Source organism: Pseudorasbora parva, chromosome 13, assembly GCF_024679245.1.
Source record: "Pseudorasbora parva isolate DD20220531a chromosome 13, ASM2467924v1, whole genome shotgun sequence".
Classification (NCBI taxonomy): domain Eukaryota; kingdom Metazoa; phylum Chordata; class Actinopteri; order Cypriniformes; family Gobionidae; genus Pseudorasbora; species Pseudorasbora parva.
The window spans coordinates 7,676,931-7,684,002 of record NC_090184.1 but is presented as its reverse complement, the minus strand read 5'-3'; the positions used below and the strand labels follow the sequence as shown (position 1 = coordinate 7,684,002).

The 7,072-nt window shown below is 42.5% G+C and overlaps 1 pseudogene; it reads right to left on the bottom strand.

Annotated features, from left to right (window-relative positions):
- Positions 1-2,812: 2,812 nt before the first annotated feature.
- Positions 2,813-4,850, bottom strand: LOC137038467 (zona pellucida sperm-binding protein 3-like; annotated as a pseudogene).
- Positions 4,851-7,072: the final 2,222 nt, after the last annotated feature.

The window sequence follows — 7,072 nt, the reverse complement described above, 5'->3', positions numbered from 1 at the left end:
TCGGAAGCCTGAACCAAAACCAAATTATGAAATGCCAGGATTCAAACACCACTATATAAACCCATATAAAATCCTATACAAGCATACTGAATGTTTGCATATATTATGTTTAAATAAACTTACATAAATAAATTTGACATATATTGTTTACATATATGGCATTAACATACAGTACCTTATAAAAAATCATCATATAAATAATTTTAATATATGTATATATAATAATTATTCTATGGGTATTTCATACATGGTATAAACCTATATCTTCATATATCGTGAGAATGTATATATGCGCTAATAATGTATTGCCTTATATGAAACATATATGACATCACTACTCGGAGCCCAAAATGGCTCATGTCACACCTCTATTCATCCCTCTGCATTGGCTACCACTTGCTGCCCGGATCAAATTCAAAGCTCTGACTCTTTCTTATGGATCTCCCACAAGCTCAGCACCTGCATACTTCGACTCACTCCTACAAGTCTACACCCCCAGCAGAAGCCTTCGCTCCGCTAATGAGCGAAGGCTTGTGGTACCATCACAGAGAGGCATGAAATCCCTCTCCAGAACTTTTTCTTTCATTGTTCCTGGTTGGTGGAACGATCTTCCGTCCTCCATACGCACGACAGAATCACTAGCTTCATTCAAAAGACAGGTAAAATCTAATCTCTTCCATTGTTTTTTGCTACTCTGAGCAGTATACAAATCTTGGTATTTGGGGCACTTTTTGTGTTTCTTTGCCTCTTCTTGATGGATCGCTTCTTGTACTCCTGAGCTGTAAGTCGCTTTGGATAAAAGCGTCTGCTAAATGCATAAATATAAATGTAAATATGTGTATTTCGGGTTTGGTGGGTGTTTCTTGACAAAGTTTCAGCGCCGACCACTCGCCTGGCATGCATAATACAGCCTGTTTAGCACTTTTTTGAGCGATCCGTGTGAACGGGGATCAGTTTAACAAATATGCTGCGTTCCACTCCACTTTAAGACACGCACTTGCAAACTTCCATAAGCACTTCCCCTCCACCCCACCACCATTTTGAAGTGCAACCCACTTTGTGAGGTGGACAAGGGAAGTTTATATGGAGAGACCCTTGCTCCCTTGATTTTGACCGAGGGAGCGAGTCTACTTCATATGTACACTTCGGGCAGCTTCATATACCACAATGCAATGTGATTGTGACATCACCGCATATCACGTTTAATTTAACCCACCACAAACAACTCTATGAGATTTTTAATATTTTTAAAAACATTTAAAACAACCCAAACACACCTATATACATATATAATGCTGCTTTAAACAATTTCGTGAAGGAATAAATAAATCAATCAATCAACTCCATAGTGGATTCCAAGTGATCAAGGGCTTTGGGCATTCCAGTTCAGTCCATTGCTAATATTCCGCCAGTAGTGGACACTCATGCAACGTAAGCAAAGATGTACATCCGAGTGATCAAGACGAAGGGAAGTTAGCGAGTGAAGGGCATAATACAAACTAACTGGAACGCAGCAATAGACAGTTTTAAAGTGTAAAGTAGAGACGAGCTGACTGTTGACATCTTGCCAGCTTGACACTCCCGGATAACAGAAAACGGGGGGACATGGGCTGGGCTGAGGTGAGGTGACGTGACGTGACGTCTAACAGACAGCAGACAAACGAAAACCAAACCGTCCCTCAAAGTCGGCCAAGGCCTTAATTATGCAGAACTTAAGGCTTTATATAATGTAAACAAATGAGTTATACAAAAATCCACCCCCATCACAGTTGTCATGAAGGGGAAAAATTGCTATGTAGACCAAAACCACAAATTTTTCCAGGCTGTAAACATGTTTTTTTCTGCTGTAAAGTTGGATATTTTAACATGGAGCCCAATGAGATTCTGCTCCCTTCTGGAGCCTGTCCCTAGCAGCCAGTTGATGAATTGCAGTCCCGTACTGGCGTCAAGAGAAACTGGGGAGGTGGCCGCTTGGTTTAAAATTGTCATGTACCCTAAGGGTTATATGCATATACACACACACACTATAGGTGTGTTCAACTACAAGATGGCTGAATGCAACCGATCAGCAAGGAGCTATAAGCAGAAACATGAAGTCAGACACTTTCCGCTTCCTGTAGTGATGCTTGCACAATGTTTGAATACTTTACGACAGATGGAGTGAAATAAATGCAATAGTTGTCAAATACACAGATGTTTCAGAGACATGACTGTTATGCAAATTTATGTACTGCTTACAGCCTCTGTTTGTACAATGAAATTCAACACAAGTCTATATTAAGGAAGCTGGTTCTTTCTTTAATCAGTAGCCACCCACATGTAAACGTAGCCCAAGTCGCTTATAGCACCTTGATGGCATAGGCGCAATCTCCATTCAGACAATTTCTAACCGGAGTGCATTGCGTGTTGCTGCATGAGTCAAACAAGCATTTTGAGGAGAATTAATTTAGGGAGCACAATGCAACCATGTCTGCAGTGCTTCATGGGACAAAACGTTACCTGTAGAGCTCTCTTGCAATGATTTGCTTGCCAGATTCTTGAGCATCATGGGTAGTGTTTTTCATAAGGAAGTCTGCTGTTAAACACTAAAAATATTGTAAAAATGATTGTTCCAAATACCAGTTAACCATGGAGCAGTATTTAAATGGGTCAGAGTCTAAAAGTCCCAACTTCGGGAAGCCTATGGCTTTATGCATTATGGGACTTGCAAAGGTACAGAAGGACTGTCAGGGTCACCAGTGGCAGAATGTGCAAAAGCAGTTAAACCAGACATGAAGGAAAATGACAAGTCAGATACAAGCGAGAATTGATGTCAGTTTTGAGGAACTTTCTTTTGCCCTTGAACCACCACAGGACCAAGTGTGGCCTTGCCTTCCCACTGAACACCTAGAGAGAAGAAACAAGTTAGAGCAATAAAAACATCATAAGCAACCTTAGAAATAGCAAGATATACTAACCTCCATAGGGAGCAGCAGCAATTCCACCATCAGGACCACATGTTGAGTCACAGCAACCACAAACTTGGTCATTTCCATCAGCAGCAAACCACCTGCAACAGGACAAAGACACCACCTTCAACATGAGCAAAGTCAGCTTTAAAATAAGATAAAGTGCAACGTACCCATTGGTGAAAGAACAGGATTTGTGCTGAGCGTCACTGGGTGCAGAAGCAATAGTTGCCTTCACAACACACGTTATGTAGATCTGCAAGGGATGACAGACAAGTCAGAAAACCAAAGCAGATGGGAAGAGAAGTTGAATTTACTCATGATATGCGTAGTACATACAGAAGGACTGGAGCTCTCCTGGAACATGAATGCCTCCAGCTGGATCTGGACCTTGTCAGCCTGGGATCGAGGCATGAAGCGGGAGCTGGAAGCTGTAGCCTTGGCATCCACAAAGCACCTGATGAGGTCAGCACAAAGAGAAACCCATGAATCAATTCAGAGTCACAGATAATTTCTAGTTGGTTGGCATTAGTGACAGTTTAAAAAGAGCAACTAAAACGGTCCTATAGCGCCAAGGGCCATAACCTTACCCATGATTCTCAATGAAGGAATATCTCGGAAGGGAGTTCACATCAGGCACTTGAGTGGCCACACAGCTGTCCACAAACACACGCAGAGGCACATGATTGTACTGCTTCACAGATGCCTCAATGTTAATAACGCCACCCAGGAAATAAAGGTATGAAGGCCTCTGATTGGACCAATCATCTACAGATAAGAAAAGGGAACATTTTAGGCACAAATCACAAGGATAAAGAATTATTTTATTAAAAACCTGTACCAACCCATCATGAGCTTCAGGGAGAACACCAAGGCTTCTTCACCAATCTCCGTTGAGGCATAAGGGACCCATGTTGGCCTCAAGGCATTACTGCTTACATTTTGAAGCCTGTGGTTCATGAAGGGACCCATTAAATGGTCTCCCAGTTCCACGAGAGGCAGTGAAAGGCACAGAGGTCACTTACCTTTGATAGTGGCACTGAACACCAACAACTGCACCCTCAGTCCGGGTAATTGCAGTACTTGCAAGAGCCTCAGGGGTGTAGGTAAGAGAAAAGGTGTAGACAAGCTCATCCTCAGTCATCTGGAAGAGATTGAAGTAGTTAAAACAAAAGGGTTCCTCACAAAGATGATTGGGTGAACCATTAACCTTTAAGAAAGGTTTGTACCAGATGCCCTGGCATTACAAAGACAACAGCCATGTGAACCGACACTCTTTGAGGATTTTGGAGATCCTCAACTAGAACAAACTGATTACGATTTAGGAGTTCTTACCATCTGCACGCTGTTGCAGTCCTGTAACTCATACTCAAAGATGAGCACCTTAGACTGAGAGTCCTGACCAACAACAGGACATCCACCTAAAGACAGACCAGTTGGCTGGATCAAATGACCATTGCTAAACAAGTCCTGCTGGACCTCTACAAGGACCCGGTTCTCTCCACATTGAACCGCTACGCTGCTGGGAGTCACGGGTTGCCTCAACTGGAAGTTCACCGCCAACTCACTCTGCACCTCGGGAACGACAGGATACTTCCAATCCAAAGGCTTCACTGGACCCTGCAACAGCTGCTTCTCCTGAAGGCCAAAAGGGTCCTGTGCAAGGCCTCTGGAGGCAGAACCCAAAGGACTCTGAGCAACTTTCAAAGGGTTCCAGAGCCCTGGAGGAGAAAGGGCAGGACCTCTGGAAGCTGGATCTGATTTTGGCCCCATGCTTCTTGGACTTTGACTGTAGCTCAAACTTCCCCATGCATCAGGCAGATCAAATGCAACAATCACAGCCACCACTAAGACACCTTTTAGAACCTCCATCCTAGCAAACTTGAACACAAATGCCACAACACACACCAGTGCTTGGCTTTGCCATTTTGTACATCTTTGAATGAAGGTGTCACCTCCCCTTTTAGTTTAATTGATTACCTTTGATTCTGCTCTGGACCTGTAGAGTTTATGCATCTCTGGGATCCACAGCCCTGCACAAGTGAAACTCGTGCGTTTACACTGGCACAAAAAAAACAAAAAAAAAACAAATCTGATCCCCCGCACACACACACTTCTAACCCAGATCAAATTTTGTTGCACGCATTTAAACACAAAAATCACATTTTTGCATCCATCCTGAGCCAATCCCGAATGTGGTTTTAAATCAGATACATATCTCATATCTGGACATCTGACCAACGTCTAAATATGAATATCCGATTTGAATATTCATTGGAATTCCAAGCCACCACAAGGCCAGAGTAACACATTTGGCGCCAAAGATATCTTTTTATGTCGTACTATGAAGCAGATGTGCTCGGCCCAGCAATGAGATACTCAAGTGATACTCGAAGTTTACTCAAAAATGCCTGATTAATTTAAATACATTTATTGTTATATTACAAATTACTATCTATAACCTAAATGTCTATGTCCTGGGATAACAGGACATTTGGTCACCCTACTGTTATTATCCAGTCTATCTGTTCTGTCAGATTGAGCTGCAAACATCAATGACAGATTTGAACTTATCCAAGCTTGAAACTAATCATGGTCAACCGACGTGAATTATAAAATCATTTTAGTACGCCATTCAAATCATGAGGGTCAACCATGTTGCATTGTAAAGCGATCACCAACAGAACCATTTTGGATGGAGATTAATGCAAACACAGATATCAGTTACCAGTCATGAGTAAAGTGATTGTAAACCGCTGGGACAAAAAAAAAAAAAAAGAAAAGAAACAAAGTACATGGTCAAAAGATCAGTGTAAATGCAGCCATTTGTCTCTCTTCAACTAAAAACATATGAATCGGGTTAATTTAACGCCATTTTGTGTGCTTGAAAACACAAATTTTGCAAACGTCCGTGTAAAACAACAAAAACGTGAAATTTTGAAAACAGATGTCATATGCCTAGGTTCATCTTTGATTACTCCTTCAGGATCGGTCAGAAATCTTGGAGTAATCTTTGATGACCAGCTGTCCTTCAAAGACCACATCTCGGTCATGCAGGTTTGCATTGCACAACATCAGGAAAATCAGACTGTTCCTTACAGAGCATGCAACACAGCTTCTTGTCCAAGCCCTGGTAATTTCTAGACTTGACTATTGCAATGCGCTTCTGGCTGGACTTCCATCTTGTGCAATCAAACCGCTGCAAATGATCCAGAACGCTGCGGCACATCTTGTATTCAATGAGCCCAAAATGGCTCATGTCACACCTCTATTCATCTCTCTGCATTGGCTACCACTCGCTGCCCGGATCAAATTCAAAGCTCTGACTCTTGCTTATGGATCTTCCACAAGCTCTGCACCTGCATACTTCGACTCACTCCTACGAGTCTACACCCCCAGCAGAAGCCTTCGCTCCGCTAATGAGCGAAGGCTTGTGGTACCATCACAGAGAGGCATGAAATCCCTCTCCAGAACTTTTTCTTTCATTGTTCCTGGTTGGTGGAACGATCTTCCGTCCTCCTACATACGCACGACAGAATCACTCGCTTCATTCAAAAGACAGGTAAAATCGAATCTCTTCCATGAGCACTTAATCTTACATATAAAAAAAACCCTCTTCCTCCTCTATTTCTCTTTTCTTCTTCCCTTTTCTGTTTTTTGCTACTCTGAGCAGTATACAAATCTTGTTATTTGGGGCACTTTTTGTGTTTCTTTGCCTCTTCTTGATGGATCGCTTCTTGTACTCCTGAGCTGTAAGTCGCTTTGGATAAAAGCGTCTGCTAAATGCATAAATGTAAATATGTGTATTTCGGGTCTGGTGGGTTTTTCTTGACAAAGTTTCAGCGCCGACCACTCGCCTGGCATGCATAATACAGCCCGTTTAGCACTTTTTTGAGCGATCCGTGTGAACGGGGATCAGTTTAACAAATATGCTGCGTTCCACTCCACTTTAAGACATGCACTTGCAAACTTCCATAAGCACTTCCCCTCCACTCCACCACCATTTTGAAGTGCAACCCACTTTGTGAGGTGGACAAGGGAAGTTTATATGGAGAGACCCTTGCTCCCTTGATTTTGACAGAGGGAGCGAGTCTACTTCATATGTACACTTCGGGCAGCTTCAT